Genomic DNA, 17,289 nt, shown 5'->3' with positions numbered 1-17,289 from the left:
AGTTCCTTTGGAATATTTTTTTTCCAAGCCACGGATGCTTTAATGTAAAGGAAACACGACCTTTGGTGACAATTTTTCAGAAATGTATATAGTATATATGCACATTAGAAGAGACTTTATTGTACATAGAATTATCGGATGCCCTCTGCTAGCTGACTTACAGAGGGTAAGTCATTCATTATGGTAATTGTGAATATTAAATTCCATTGCAATAAGTACAACCTGGTGTATAAGGATAAAGTTATTGATAATCATAGAAACATTGAATGTTTGGAGTAAATGTTCTAGTATGGGACTAGACTATGAAGCTCTTGGTCAATGAGAAATAAAGTTTTTGATTAAAACTTGACAGCTTAGTTGTTTGGCTTTTTTTACTATGATCAAGTGAAATTTAATAATTCATACATATAGGCAATGAAGGCCTCTAATTGAATCTGTAAGTGATAGGTAGGTGACATCTAATGTAGAGCTGATTTATAGCATGATCCCCAAAATAATTACTTTTGTATAATATCATTTGCATTAATTTTAATTCTCCCTTGTCATTTTAAACCCAGTACTACAATTTTTGAGAACCTATTTTGGGGTTCCTTTATCTCTAAGCTTCTATCAATTTCTATCTCCTAAACAATGATCACATACTTTCATGTATAAGCATATTTTTTTTCCAACAGAAATGAAAATAAGTGGGAATAATTAGGTATTTAGGAAATGACATTAAAGGATGATTGATTTTCTTTACTGCAAATATTAGAATACCAAAGGTAATATCAGAAAATATCTTTCATTTTACACTATCTTATCAGAATTTTATTTTTAAAATTTTTATTTGTAACTTGGCCTTAGCAACATTACTGCAAATATTAGAGGAAAAAAAAATAGAAAAAGAAGATATTCGTTTTCCAGAAACTATATTCTAGCTCCTCTTCTTTCACTCATTTTTGGTCTTGTTTTTTGCATATCCAGCCAATAATATTGAATATTATCAAAATTATTTCCAAGGTCCTTCTTAAGCCTTTATTTTCTTAGTAAATTTACACATAGAAATTGCAAATATATTCTCTTTCTTTCTTTCTTTTTAAATTCACAGGTGACCGACCGTAAGTTTATGTTTCTGGCTCAGGTCTTTTTTCTCTGAGGTTTAGAATGCTGCATACAACTTCCTTCTTCACCCGGAAAAGACACCTCTCATTTAGTCTAACCTGACACACATGGGTTTCAGGTCCTCTGCATACACACGTGGCCATGGTGTTGCTGGACTGTGACGTACCCTTCCTTTCACTTTTTGAAGAGGCTCCACATGACTTTACATACAACCTTCTCACAAAACACAAGCATTGCCTTTCTCCATATTCTTGCCAAAACGTGTTATTTTTCATTTAGATCATTCCACAATGTATACACGTGTACTGGAGTCTCACATGGTACCTCCTAAACACATACAATTATTATATGTCAATTAAAAAATGAAACAAAACTTGGAAAAAAAATGTGTATCAAATACGAACTTACTATGGCATATGGAGCCTAGAGTGAACACGGGAAGTCCTGTTCACATCCTGTCCCTCTCTTTGTCCCTCTCTTTGACCTGTGACTTGTGTCTAGATGACAGACTATGGCAAAGCTGAAGGGATTTGGGGAATGTAACAAAGAACACAAGTTAGGTGATTTTGAGATCATCAAAGGGTGATTATCCAGGGTGGGCCTGACATCTGTAGATGAGAACTCATAAGTGTTCCACTGTCTCTCTCCTGGTTAATCTGCCACATAAAGGAAGCTCACGTGGTGAGGGACTGTAGGTGGCCTTTACTAATGGCAAGTAGGCTGCAGTAGCTGAAGGAAGCGTCCAGTGGGGGGAGCCCATAAAGACTGATGGCCCTCACCCATGCAGTCACGAGAAATTAAATCCAGAAACCATCTGAATATTCTTCCCTAAGGAAAGGCTCAGATGATACTGTAGCCTGGGTAGCACCAAGATTATAGCATGGAGAGACATTGAGCAGGCACCCTGTTGGACTGTGCCTGGGGTCCTAACCCCAGGGAACAGTAGGAGACAGAAAGTGTGTGTTGGCCTTTCTTGTCATATCGGTGAAATTTTCCCGCGTAGTGTTGTAAATGAATATCCTCACAAACATTCCCCCCTTTTCTGGGCAAAGAGGCTGATTCCTCTCCAGTGTACTTTTTCGGGAGAACATATACCATATATACCATGTTTCAGTCTAGAAAACAGGCTCGTCTTACCCTAGGAATTTTAAGTGTGCTCCCTTTTTGAATCTTCTCTTCACTAATACTTTCATATTCTCTCTGTTTCTTCATACACCTGGATCTTTCTTAATGCTTAGATATTAAAGAGGAGCCCTCACAAACCTGTTCTCTGATTGCCCTATTAATCTTACCATGTCTATTCTAACCTTCTAGCTACTTTATATCACAATATTGTGTCTGCTTTCTTCAGAATACTTTGTAGTTTATTTTCTGTTGCTGTAACAGAGTACCTGAGCATAGGAAATGTGTAGAGGAGAAAGAGGTGTTTTGGCTCACTGTTCTGGCAGTCCAAGTGCATGATATCAGAATTTGGGTTCTGATGAGGCCTCGTGGTGTTCCATGCATGTGGAAGACCAGAAGTGCAAGCAGGCAATGCAGAGAGGCAAAATAAGAAAAGTGATCTTGCTTTACAACACCCCACTCCCAAGGTAACTGCTCTAATCCCTCAGTAACAATATTTCACTCTGTCCTACAAGATAACATTTGTCTGTTCATAAGGGACCCCCTCAAGACTCAAACCTCTCCCACCAGGCCCCACTTCCCAACACTACCACACTGAGGAATTAAATTATAACATAAGTTTTAGTGGGGACAACCCATATTCAAATCACAGGAAATACTTACCAAAATTTGTACTTATTTATTTATGAGTCAAGTTTTGTATACACTATTAGAGTTTTCACCAAGAATATAGATCCCAAAATTTGTTGTTGTTGTTGTTGTTTACTGCTTATTGCTTTATACTCATCTCTTATCAAAAGTAAGCAATCTTTAAGCAAATTTTTGTGTGGTTAGGTTCTCAGATAAGATCTCCATAAGAATTAGGTTCTAATGTCTGAGGAAAGATGAACATCACAGAAAAATCAACAATATTATTGTTTTCCTTAAAAGGCAATATGTCATAGAAGAATCCTTGCATTACCTCACAATTCCAACAAAGCCATATTTTCTCCAGCAATCCCTCAGGAATCTCTGGATTATGAATGAAATCTCAAGAGTGAAGCTTCCTTGAGAAAAAGGGGATGTTGGGTCGAGCTATGTCCCTCATTGACAGTGAGCTTGGAAGGTTGGTAACATCGCAGGAGTGGCCCGACAACCAGGCTTCCAACAGATAGGGTAGACATCCCATCACGTCTTATTTAGATTCAAGATCATCACTAGTTACAAGAGAAAGGTTGATGAAAAAGCTTGTATTGTGTCAATGCTCTAGGTGGTCCAAAGTCCTTCTTCTTCTGTTTCTCCTTCTAATTTCCTCTCCCCAGCTTAACTATTATATCTTCTGGTGTCCATGGCTTGTCAGATGAAGTGGACCAGGACCTCCCTCCTGAGGTTTCTGAGATCCAGGTTAGAATGCCATTATCAACTTCTAAGAGCTCTTCTTGCTTGTTTATCAGTATACCTGTCCACAGAAGAGTTACCTCGGTGGCTCACCTGAGTGTGGCTCTGCTTGCTGGCCTACTGGCCTGGGGAGCCAAGAATCATCATGTGACAGCTAGATTTGTCCTCTGTGTCTCATTCTGTGTCTATCAGTATAGGCTTTCCTTCTCTGGAATCTGGGGCCTCTAGAACAGTACACTTGAACTGCAGATAGTGGAAGTGCTTATTCTAGGGGGTCTCTGGGGCCACCCGTACACGACCCTACCACCCTTCCTGTTCCCACATATTCTTGGCAACACAGTCCCTTACAATGATAACTAGTTAGGATAAAACCATATCTTAAAAGCATCTTGTTTTCCCAGTTGTTTCCCTCGCCCCTGAGATTGGCATCTCCACCCTGCATTAAAGAGATGCTCATTAGTCTACAAGGCTTGCAGCTTCTGGGGGACTGTCCTACATGGGGAAGTCATTATGGTCCATATTCATGGGCCCAAAGCTGTATTTGCCTTTGTCTGATGCAGTGTTATCCAAGAATTCACCCTGGTTGAGTAGATGTCTTTGGAATCCTTGGGTATTGGTGCTGAATGAGGCACAGCAGGGAGGAAAGTGTCCTGTACCTTGACTTTATGTCACCTTGAATCTCTATTCCACATCTTTCTAAATTTTGCTGTTCCTCTTTGTACCATGCATGATTACAGAATAAACAGGTAAATAAGTTGAGACAAGTATAAGTCCCTTAGTGGAAGAACAGGGGTGATTTCTACAGTATGAAATCCCTGCAATGTTGCACAGACCTTTTCCACAGGGACTCAGGGACCCTTCTTCCTACTTGCATATTCTAAGAATTAACTCAGGTATGCAAACTGAGCAAAGGATTATAAATTTCCACTAGGGAATTACACCTTCTGCTCCTCCATTCTTCATCTCCTGTAGTTATAAATATCAGGCAGTACCCGCTTTTACTCTTATGCTGATCTATCTGTCCTCCTGGGAATATTAACCATTTTCATAGATTCCCTGAAGATTAGTTTTTTCTGGATACCCTGGTGACTTTGTTTCTATGGTAATTATTCTTATCTTACTTTTGCTGCTCAAGAGCTGTGAACTGGATGGGATATTGATGAGACTGAGGGACAGTAAGATCCTTTTCAGGAAAACAAGGAGCTTTCTGTTATCTGAAATCTAAGAGATGTATAGATTATCCAGTCTTGGAAATTTGTCTAGAAGTATTTCCCTGAGAAGAATAAGAATGTTAGGAAATAGGCTTTTCAAATCTTTACTGAGTTTGTATTTTCAGATGAATATGAAAAATCATTATGTACTCTAGAAAAACCCTGCACATTTTTTTTTGCAAATTAGTTCATTTTCTATTTCATTTCATTATCATTGATAATTATATTTTTCTTAATTATATTATATCATAACCAGTATACAAATATAGACATCTATTTAGAAATGCATTTATATTAATTTTAATGTTCAATGGATTATTTGTATCCTGATATATGTAGATATTTCTACATTAAGTTACTTATAGAAATTAATTTCAAGTAGAAGAGTTAAAAATTTATTTCTAAATACAAGAAAAAGGATTATGAAAAAATAATACACTGATAACTTGAATGTCATGCATTTTGACTACATAAGTCATTAAAAGTCAAATGTAGGGGAAATACTTTAGCTAGAGTTCATGTCTGCAAAGATATGTGCCTGTTTCATTATGCAGTGTTTTGAAATTTTAATTATCAGATTGACACTATTCAAATGTATTCTTCCTGAAAAAAAAATGTTGTCTTACTTTTTCCTTTATAATGCTGAGAGTTTTTCACTCCAATGATGGAATTTCAATAAGCAGAATATTTCTTCCAAAGTTAATGCATATACTAGATTTGGATCTGCATTTTGAAATACGTGTGACTTGTTAGGCAAAGCCTATATTATATCTGAGGTTCAGTAGAAGAAAATGATAGAAAATAGAAGGAATAAACATATATGGAATAAAATTCTAAACACTTTTGTTTCACTAGTTAAGAATTTTAAAATATGTATCGGCTAATCTATTGAAAAACATGCAGATACTTGTTGCAAAGTAATCTGAGAATTAAATGATCCTTTCTCCCTGTGCTTTTAGAGGGTAAATATAAGCAAATTCATGCAAAATGTACTGCGGACAGCATCACATAGATATATATGCTCATATGTTAGTACCTCATTAAATGTAAGCTTCATCTAAATTTAAATTTGACAACTTACTTGATTAAAGGTCCAGATTTTGAACAATTAAATATGTATTGTTATTCATAAAATGTGCACTTACTAATAAAAAAGGAAACTAAATTTTAAAAGAAGATAAACAGCAATTGCTAACATGGCATTTAAATTCATGAAGTAGAGAAATAGAGAAATGATTATGACTGATGATAAACTATATGAGAAAAAAATATTATTAAACCATAGGACTTTAATTCAAAAATTATGCAGGGGTAGTAATGGGGAAAAAAGATTTTCAAGGTTATGGTATTCCAGAATTTTATTAAAGAAAAATGTAGTGGATTATATTACAAAAAATTATTTTCTAGATATTATAATGCAATTGAAATAGCTTCATACATATTTATTTTATAGTCAAATTTAAGTAGGTCATTCAGGGTACGCAGTTATATATCTGCTGCAAAAAAGCTAGGAAAAAATCAAGTGTTGCAATCTGTCAGTTCTGTCAAAGAGCTAATATAACCAGCAACTTCAAGTAAGGATGACCTATAGAGATTCTCTACTGAAAGGAAATTCTGAAACTTAAGTTCCTTACATTTCATTCTTGCCTAAGGTCTTGCACCATTCAGAAATAACTCACTATGATGGTGATGCAATAGAGAGAATTGACAGCTGTTGCTCTTCCTTCACAGGATGATAAGGTGTTATCTTCTATAATGGAAAAAAGTCAACTCTTAAGTAACAGACCCTGAGACTCAAAATGGGCTTAATTCAAGAATACTGATGATAAGTACTGCACTGCAAAAGGATGGAGAGAAAGGGCAGAGGACCTAGAGAATAGGCTGATTCCACCAAAGAACTCCATCATTTGATTGAAAATTGTTTTCTTGTGATTTTCTAATAGGTAGATTTTTATTTTCTAAATTCATTTTCTTAAACAGTGTTAATTTAAAAAAAAATACCAATAATAATAATAATGTTGTTACTGCATGCTTATTTTAAAAATTTAGAACAGTCATATAGTGGTAATATCTAGTAGCACTACCATGTCAACTTTTATACTTTTGCCCTATGTAATTTAACCAGTGCTCCTTAATATTTTCCCTTAGAAAGGTTTAAAAATGACTTCCTTTGTTTGGAGGTTAGAGACAAATAAATGGGTGTATTTTAAAAATGCAAAATTTGTAATCTTGCACTTTTGGAATGATCCCACTGATTGGGATACCCTGGCTTGGGCACTGCATCTTATAATTCCTGCATTAGCCTCACCAGGTTTTCAATCTGTATAGTTTGTAGAGAAATGAAAATTCCATCATTATCTTTGTATCAAATGAATCTAAGAAGAAAAATGGCTTGGGTGAGTTTCCAACAATTCCTTTTTAACTAAATAGGCATCTTGTTCAATAGTTTCCACAGCACACCACCCAACACCGATGTAAAAGTAAAGTAAATGTGTTCAGGTGAGGTGGGGGACTTTGGTTTGTGGCCCATCCTCTGAAGCAGACTATGTGGTTTCTGCCGTGTCTTTGGTTGAATGTGAAAACTCTTGCAGTTCTGCGACAACCTGGACTTACTGACAAAAGAGAAGGGTATACATTCAAAAACTTTCTTTATTAAAGAGTCACTTGATTCTCCAATACTTAGAAGAATTGGTTGGTTGAAGTGACTTTGGCAGAATAGCTCAGTTGATTGATACCCACGAGTTCAAATGCATAATTTCAAACTCTTTTTGAGGTAGGAGTATAGAGATGTCAAGATGGCAGATGCAGGTTACAAGAAAAATGCCTGCTGGAGTAGAGTTCTGGAAGATGAGTCGTCACTTTCCTGTTTATAGAAGTCCCAATACCATGATGACTTCTGCCACTGAGGGCTTATCCCCATAACTCCTCCTTAGGTTCTGAATTCTAATTAGGTAAAAATAAAATAACCAATGGGAACAGAAGGGGCAAAGTTTTCATTCAGGTCTGTGGGAAGAGAGAACAAGGCCCAGCTCAGCATGTAAGACAGGACTGGTCCAGACATTAGGGCTCCCACTAGGGAGTGTTGTTTTAACATTCACTCATTCTAGGCTCTGTCTGTGACTTCTCTGCCTTCTTCAATTTTTTGTTCCAAGGTCAAGAATCTGAATCCCAACTGGACATCCCAGTGGTCTCACTTGGAACACAGTTTCTCTAGACTCTGATGTTCTAGTTTTGTCCAGCAAAACCTCAACTTATATCCATATGGTGGTCAATGAACATTAGTTTCTCAGAAGTATATTTGAGTTCTTAACCTTTTACTACATTTTAGTATTACTTTGAACTCTAGTGCTGTGATGATGCTGGAAACATCAGACCAGGATTCCTACTAAATATATTGAATTATATTTTTAAATACATATTGAGTATGTTATATTTATGCTTTTGCTCTTGAGCTTATTATACACAGACTTTTTAAAACATGAGAGATATTGAAATTGATTTCTCTCTATTGAACCGGTCAATTTTTCATAATATCAATTTTCAATTTTCTAAGAAAAAAAAGAATCTTAATTAAAATGGTATTTTTTTATCTAAGAGACATTATATTGTATTAAAGAAATCAGATTCATCACTTTCTCTGACTTTCCCATGCCTGTATGTCTGACTCATGACATGCTGTAAATTTCTTTGTCCTTTCAGGAAGAGGCATAGTATAGAAAAAAAAATCGTCTGCGTCCAGGACACTTAGGTAAGATTCTCCATCACCTGTGTCACCTGACTTGGTTGGTGATTTTCTAATAAATCTTTGCAAGAGAAACATAAAAATGAGTTGATAGAGATATTATTTTTGGTTCAAAATTTTTTCTTCAGAATAATCTTCAAGGAATAGAACCTGACTCCTAGAACCAGCAGCATACCAAATACATAACAATGTACTCACTGAGACTCTCTTCAAGACCCTCATTTTTATGCTTCCACAAACATAAACTATCAAGAACTTTGTCTCTACTCATGCAGGGCCTTTCTTTGATTGACAGATCTTAAGGCACTGGGAGCTGGACTATGCTGCCCTCTGTACGTGACACTTGGTATTTGCCCTTCGGAGACTGCCATGCTACTCTCAAGGTGTGTCCTCCCTTATTCATCGCAAAAAACTACAATACACTTAGCCTTCTGTATGAACAGGTTGTCATATGTTTGGGAAGTTGAAACAAACAAAACTCCACCACTAATGAAGTGTGGGTTCATGTTTTGGCTTCCTTTTATAAACTGAAGGCATGCTTCCCAAACTTCACATCCTGAAGCTTTAACCAAAAGTTGACTGTATTTAAGACAGAGTTGTTACAAAGTAAGTAAGTTTAAGTAAAGTCATAAGGGCAGGGCCGGATCCCAAGACTCTATGTATATTCATAATAAGAGATACCATGTGAAGGAACAGTGAGAAGACAGCCATCTTCAAGCCAGGAAGACAGCCCTCAACCGGAGCCCACCAGGCTTGCAGCTTGCACCCTGATCTCAGATTCCTCCTCTTAAGTACAGAGAAAAAAAAATAGTTCTGTTGTTTAAAGCACCCAACCTATGGTATTTTGTTACAGTACCCAAGGCTGCCACATACACTTCTTAGTAACTAATCACTGTAAATTGCTTAATCTCTTGAATCAGTTTTCCCATTTGTAAATTGTAAATAAGTACACTACTCTGAATATTCCATGAAAACTTAGAATTAAGCAGCAATGTTTTTAAAATGATTTTCAGAAAATAATATAGTTTATAAATGTTAGCAGTTAAGACACTCATTATTAATTTTAATCCCAGGTATGCTAATAATTCAGAATGTGCTAATCAGAGTTTACCTATCATTACAGAATGAGTTTTCTTAGGTTTGTCTGTTTTTGAAAATTAGGTTTGTTCAAAATCAAATAACTGAGGAATAACAAAACATAACATTGATAGACAATTCCCCATGTATATGTTCATATTTCTTCATGGTTCAGCCTTTGAGAGAAAAGGGCACTGACAAATTTGGTTAAAGGGTGATCAGCAAACATGCATTTGAAGCTGGATTTGGGATATTGCCTTAGAGTTCTGTGTAAGACATTTATTTATATTCTAGGGCAATAAAACTAGAGATCTTTCTCTCTATGGAGAACATACTACATTCCAGATGAAAAGTCTCTTCCTCTGCACAAGCAAAGATGGTTCCAGCATGCTACAGAAGCCCCAGGTCTCCTCTGCTCTCCTGCTGTGCAGCCACACTGCATGTCCAGTGTGACATCCAGTTCTCCCCAAATTACAGCATGGGCATGTTTTAGTCAGCTTTTTTTTTTGCTGCTATGACTAAAATATCTTACCAGAACAATTATAGAGAAGAAACAGTTTGAGGGCTTACTGTTTCAGAGGTTTCAGTCCATAGACAGCAGACTCCATTCATCTGGGCTCAAGTGGAGGCTTAGTATCATAGCAGAAGAGTCTGGTGGAGGGAAGCAGCTCACATGATGATAGGAAGCGGAGAGAGATTCCACTCTCCAGATGCAAAATTTATACCCCAAAGCCACACCCCCAATGACCCACCTCCTCCAACTATACCCTACCTACCTTCATTTACCATTCAATTAATCCCCTCAGGGGATAATTCACTGACTGGGTTGATTCTCTCAACCCAATCATTTCTCCTCTGAACCTTCTCACGTTGTCTCACACGTGATCTTTTGGAAGATACCTTACATCGAAACCATAACAGGGGACTAGGACTCAGGGGACTGCTTGTATAGTGTTCTGTTGGTCTGTGGGTAATAAATACTCTGTCCACTGATCTGAATATCTGTCTCTGACCAGAACTCAATGACACACTTAGAAGCAGTTGCTGCTTTCCACCATGACACAGAAATTTCAATTATTCTTTTGTTGAATAACATGGTCTCCTAACAACATAGTTCAAAATTTGGTTATTAATCTATATCGACAACATAAAATTTTGACCAAGTACAGTCACTCTTCATTTCACAATTCACTATGTAATCAGATGGTCATCATCTTCAGTGAACCACAGTCACTCTGCTTCCTTCTGTAAGTGACCAGTTCATATACATTGGTCTTCAGTTCACCCACAGACAGTAAAATGTGCAATAGTGTTGCTCCTAGCCACCAGTGATCAAACCAGGTGACATTTCATAAAAATTAAAATTGGAATAGGGTATTGGTCTCCTCAAGAACTGCAAAAACATGAAATGTGATGACATTACATGTGACAATTTCCACACTTGAATTGAACAAAGGTAGAGTTATAAAAGAAGCAGCAGAGGTGTTGACATTTGTGAGACTCAACTCTACATATTAAGCCAGAAGAACAAAATTAAAAAGATGGCACAGAGGAAGTTAAACAAACAGAAAACAAAACATTCACATTAAAGGAACACTAAGAACTACTTCATGATAATAAAAGGGCATAAGATAAAACGTCAGAATCCAATGCATACTTTTAATGGCAGATTGTCTAGGCAATGAAAAAATACTCAGTCCAAAAGGTAAGTCATGTGACTTCCTGTAGTCTTTCACCTTATTCCACTCCACATGAGGACTGCCCACATATAAACTTAACACACAAAAAACATGAAGAAAATTTTAAAACATATACAAGAAAGACATGCAATATAAGGCTCTATTTCTATACTAATAGTCACAACTTAGGACATGTCTATCATGTAATTTTTCAAGGGGGGACTGAGATTAATACCAACACTAGAGTTAAGAATTTAATAGTTTTTGTTTTCTACAATGTTCCTCCCATAAGCTAAACTTTCCGGGTTTTTTTTGCTACTTAAAAATAAAAGTGAATTCCACCTTTTTGTGTATAATCAATTATGTCTCATTAATTAAAAATAAATTAGAAGTCAGGTGGAGTAGAGGAACAGGGTTGGGGGGAGGAGGGGAGAAGGGAAAGGGGAGGTACTGGAGAATGAATGGGCAAGTTCCATTATATACATTTATGAATATGCCACAGTGAACCCCATTATTGTGTATAACTATAGAGCACTAATAGCATTAAAAGAAATATTTTTAAAAAACTCAGTGTTTTCCTAGCTAATTTTCAAGGAAACCACCAACCCTGGCCTGAGCCTTAGGTCTTTCTCAAGCAGTAGCACTTAGAGCTAAAATATCTCAATTTTCTGACTAAATTTTTCAAATTTCTCATTTCCATCAGCCTTCCTATGTGGAATTTAGATAAGATTTACACTGTCAACTTTTATATATATATATATATATATATATATATATATATATATATATATACACACACACATATAATATGCATATTTTAGGAGGTCTTTTTCACTCAGCATTTGAACTAACTTCACTGTTTTCAATGGTCTTTCACCTTTGAGGATATGTGTTCTGTGTGTTTTCTATAAGGCAATTGTGCTTCCATATTATCTTTTTCAATTATTTTGTTCTTTTATTAACATTTAATTATACATATCAGTAAGAATTCAGTGTGATATTTCCACACCTGCCAGTAAGCAGCACTTCTGGTAAGTATTTCTGAACCCAAATGAGTAACAGTAGAATCAAAGGGCATGCAACTAACTACTCTATCTCAGAATAGGTCACAATTATTTAATTTTAAGAAAGCTGTATAATTTCTGTTTCCACTGTAAATTTTTAAAGCTTCAGTGATTCTCTCCTAAGTAACTAGAGAAACCGGTGGATTTATAGAGAGAAGAGGAAATAAAGGATGTGGAGGTCATGGGAAGTCATTACATGACGGCCTTCATTAATCTTCGTTTGGATAAAAGATTTTAATCATGATCTCCTATTGACTTGTGGTCTTTGATAGTAAGCTTTCTCATGGACAAAAGAAAATGTCCAACTAAATGACTTTGGATGCAGGTAGAACATTATAAGGTTATGTGTGAGAAGGCATCTGGACTCCAAAACAAAATTTGAAATATTGACAAGATGGAGAAGATTTACTTATGCTATTTTCCAACGAGGGAAAGGGAATATGCAACTTTACTAACATGCTGATAGGCCTTCAAACACCCAGCCAGATGCTCTTGAACACCTTCTTTGAATGTCACCAGAGGTTACACAGGGTGAGCTCCCTGTCAAGGTAACATCTTTTCTGGTAAGACTATCCCTGATATTGGAACCTAGAACCAAACCAGCCTGGCATATTTGATCAGTCTGTATGTTGGTCTTCATCAATTTATCTCTGTTTATAAGTATAGATACATTAGCAAGTACAGATTGTGCCCTTGAATTTTTTTTAAGTTTGGATTTTGGAGACTCTTTTAAAAAATTTGAGGTTAATTTAATTCTCATGTTCTTCTCAGGATTATAAATACTTTAATAAACAAGCTGAAACCCAATCACATTTCTGTCTTTTTCCCTATAAAAAAACAAAACAAAACAAAATTAAATTCCCTTCCATTGATCCTGTGGATGCTATTTTCATTGCCTAAAATCTCCAACTGTTTCTATTCAAATCCTGCCTCTCTTTAATGCCTCAATGTAAGCCAAAGTGTCACAGATAAACTTTGAGCACCACACCATTTCCTGTTTCTTTTTTATTCTTCCTTATATGTATTATACAAAATTACGTCTAGTCTAATATAAAATAGCATTTCATATTATGTTCTAATTTGCACCATTTTCAAATCAAGCTTTTCATCTACAAACTGCCTAATTCATATCATTTGTTTATCTATAATGGATATCTTATATTTTTATTGATTTACAAGAATCACTTTTTACATTCTTGCAAGTTTTCTACATTACAAATATTATCACACAATTGTTTAACTTTTAATTTTATTCAAAGTATTCTTTGTTCAGTTGAAATATTCTAATTAGATATATTTACATGCATTATTCTCTATAGTTTTTGCTCTTTGTTTTATAAGGTTCTCTATCAGGAACTAACAAAGATAGTCTTTGATAATTTCTTATATTTTAGTTTTGACTTTTTATTCATTTGTTTATATATTTTTACCATTCTAGGGATTGAATCCAAGAACATTCTACCACTAAGCTACATACCCAGTCCTTCTCAATTTTATTTTAAAGTTCTGCCAACTTGCTGAAGCTGGCCTGAATTTATGATACTCCTGCCTCAGTCTCCTGAGTTGCTGAGATCACAAGAGTGTACCACCATGCCTGACTCAGCTTTGACATTTAAGTGAAATTATTATTATTATCTCTTATTCCAATGGAAACATTGTTAGATAGACTCATGGAGTGAGAATCATTTTTATTTTAATAGGATGAGTCAGTTTTCTACCCATTATGTTCCAAATTTTTACACAACATCAACAACAGTACAATAGGTTCCCTTTGTACATGTCACTCAGCTTTCAACAACGATCAGTAAGAGAACAACCATTTTTACATACCATCCTCAGTTAGTCTGCTCTCACCATTCCCTATCCCTGCAACATGCTAGGACATATTTGAGACCTTTTATAATTTTATCCATAATAGGTCTGTATTTCTCAGTATGTATTTTAAAAGAATAGAGTTTTATAAAATTGGCTGTGATATCATTATTTCACCTTAATATCATTTAAGTTATTGCTAATATCTTGCCAAAATTTTCAAAGATTTTTTGGGGAAGAATTTGTAGTTTTTATTTAAATCTGGATTGGATGATTATCTTTCATTGTACTGATTGCTTAAATCATTAAATATATGCACACATACACATATGTGTACAGATATAAGAGACATATTTCTTGAAAAAAATAGGTCGTTGACTCTAGAGTTCCTTGACTCTGCATTTCGCTACATGCATCACCATTTTTTTTTTTTTTTGTGGGGAAGTACCCAGGATTGAACTAATGAGCACTCCACCACCGAGTCACATCCCCAGCCCTATTTTGTATTTTATTCAGAGACAGGGTCTCACTGAGCTGCTAAATCCTCACCGTTACCAAGCTGGCTTATAACTCGCGATCCTGGTGCTTCAGCCTCCTGATGCACTGAGATAAAAGGCTTGCACCAGCATGCCAGGCCATTTGTCACCATTTAATCCCTTCCTTATATTTCTCCTCAATCTCTTGTATTTCCTGCAAAGTGGTAGTTAAATATCAAAGCTTCATCATACTTGGGTTTGATTTTGGTAAGCACATGGTATAGATGTGGCGTGCACCATTGTATATCACAAAAGATAAGTATCTCTGTTTCCTATGTTAAGGTCAAAACCACTCCAGTGAACCTGGGCCATACATTATTTTAAAATTCCCTATTATAACATTTTTTTTTCTGATGGACAAATTAAAACACACTTCAAAGTTTGGCCTTATACTTACTCAGGATACATATAAGGGTAGAAAAAAGAGAAAAGAGAATGAACAAAAGACAAACATAAGAGGCTACATCAAAGAAGCACAACTAGAGACTTAGGAACAGTTAGCCAAAAGATAAGAAACCTTGTTAAGTATTTCATAAAATGAAGCAAATTATGTTATTGTTATGGTTTGAATGTGAGGTGTCCCCCTAAAGCTCATGTGTGAGACAGTGCAAGAAAGTTCAGAGGAGAAATGATTAGGTTGTGAGAGTCTTAAACTAATCAGTGAATTAATCCTCTGCTAAGGATTAACTGAGTGGTAACTAAAGTGATGGGGTGTGGTTGGAGGATGTGGGAATTGGGGTATGGCTTTGGGTATATGTTTGTATTTGGTGAGTGGATTCTCTCTCTGCTTCTTGATGATGTGAGCTGCTTCCCTCTGCCACTCTTCTACCATGATGTCCTGCCTCACCTGGAGCCCTGGGGAATGGAGCCAGACTTCTATGGATTAAGACCTCTGAAACTGTGAGCCCTCCAATAAACTTTTCCTCCTTCAAAATTGTTCTGATCAGATCTTTTAATCACGGCAGCAAAATAGCTGACTAAAATAGTTATGTTATGAAGAATATGTCACATTGTACTGTCCTATTATGTAAAATCACATTACACTAATAAAAATAAAGTTAAAAAAAAACTCTGTGTTACAGAAGAGAGGGACTATTTTAGGCTCATAACAAATCATAGGTTCCCAAATCTGTTAAGGAAGGCAAATGGTTATAGAAGTAACAATCCTCATTAAGAATGTATTTTCTAAAATCCATTATAAATGTGGACAAGGAGAGGATTAGAAAACAAAACCAAGCAAGAACATAGAGCCAGGACTCCTCAAGAGGGTTAAAAATTTCTCCTTGACATTTAAGTTTCTCCCTGAGTTTAGAATTTAGGCTTAGTAAGGAGCATACTCAACCACATTGTAGCCAGCTCTCACAGTCTGGCCAGCAGAATTACTTAATTTTGTTTTATATCTTCCCGCATATACATCATAGATCATTTATTCTGTTAGCCTGTTTCTATTTCACTAATACAACATGCTCTGTATCTACATAAGAGAAAGAGAAAAAAAACTGTTGAGGCTTCTGAATATTAAACTTAAAACATCATTTTTTAAATACTTTTATAAATGTTAGTAATTTTTGCTCTTTCAATACATCGTAGACTTTTCCAGATCTGTGCAACTTTTGAGGTTATACTATCTCATTTATTATGTCCAGCTCCTTCTCCTAGCACATCCATCACTCATGTGTTGGGTGTCCAGGTTGGAACCCCAGGGGTTCTATCTTGTGATTTTCCCTTTCTGCTTCAGGTGTTACACTCATTGAGCAAGTCATCACTTTATCTTCCCAATAACCTTTGCCATAAATGTTGTGTTGCTTGGTTTATGCCTAGATTCTTTAAAAAATTCAACTATCACAATTGTTGCAGGCACTGTCTTTTATTTTGAGTGTGGCATCCTTTTAGAGCAGTCTCCTCCTACTGAGGTTTGCAAATTTGCTGAAATATCACTGAAGCATTCAAACAGCATGAAAAAAATGGTCCTTAATTCTGTACAACTTTTTCTTTCTTTACTATTACTTTGAACATTTAAAACTCATAAGACATCATCCTGACTTACAGTCAGTCAGTCTGAGTTTCTAAGAGGCAAACTCTGAGTGTCCTGGACTGAGATTTACAGAAGGAAGGAAAGACAGTAAGATGGGTCAGAGGGGAAATTGTCCCCAGCAAGGGTCTCAGCAGAAATCATAGGAAACTCTGGAGCTGCGCTGGTCCCTTGACCCTTGTCATGAATTCCATGATGTTTTAGTTTTCATATTTGAGCACTAATTCAGTAGATGAGGGATGCCTCTGGAAGGTAGAATTTGGACATGTTTTAAAATTTGTTTTCACTGAAGAAATTCCTACTGAGGATTGAGAGTGAGGCACCATTTTCCAGGCTTGCTCTTAGCAATGAAGAAGTACAGATCATTTGCCACATCATCTACTTATATTCTACAATCATATCTTAGTAGATAATATATTGCCAAATGCAGAAAAAAGCAATTAGGAGAGTATGGACATTCTCATTTTCAACTTTCTCTAAACCCATTTTTTAAAAATACTAAGGTTCATGATGAACTTCCCAAGCTAAAGTGA

The sequence above is a fragment of the Marmota flaviventris genome, chromosome 8 (genome assembly GCF_047511675.1).
Source record: "Marmota flaviventris isolate mMarFla1 chromosome 8, mMarFla1.hap1, whole genome shotgun sequence".
Taxonomy (NCBI): Eukaryota; Metazoa; Chordata; class Mammalia; order Rodentia; family Sciuridae; genus Marmota; species Marmota flaviventris.
The sequence above is the reverse complement of the archived record's forward strand: the minus strand, read 5'-3'. Positions refer to the sequence as shown.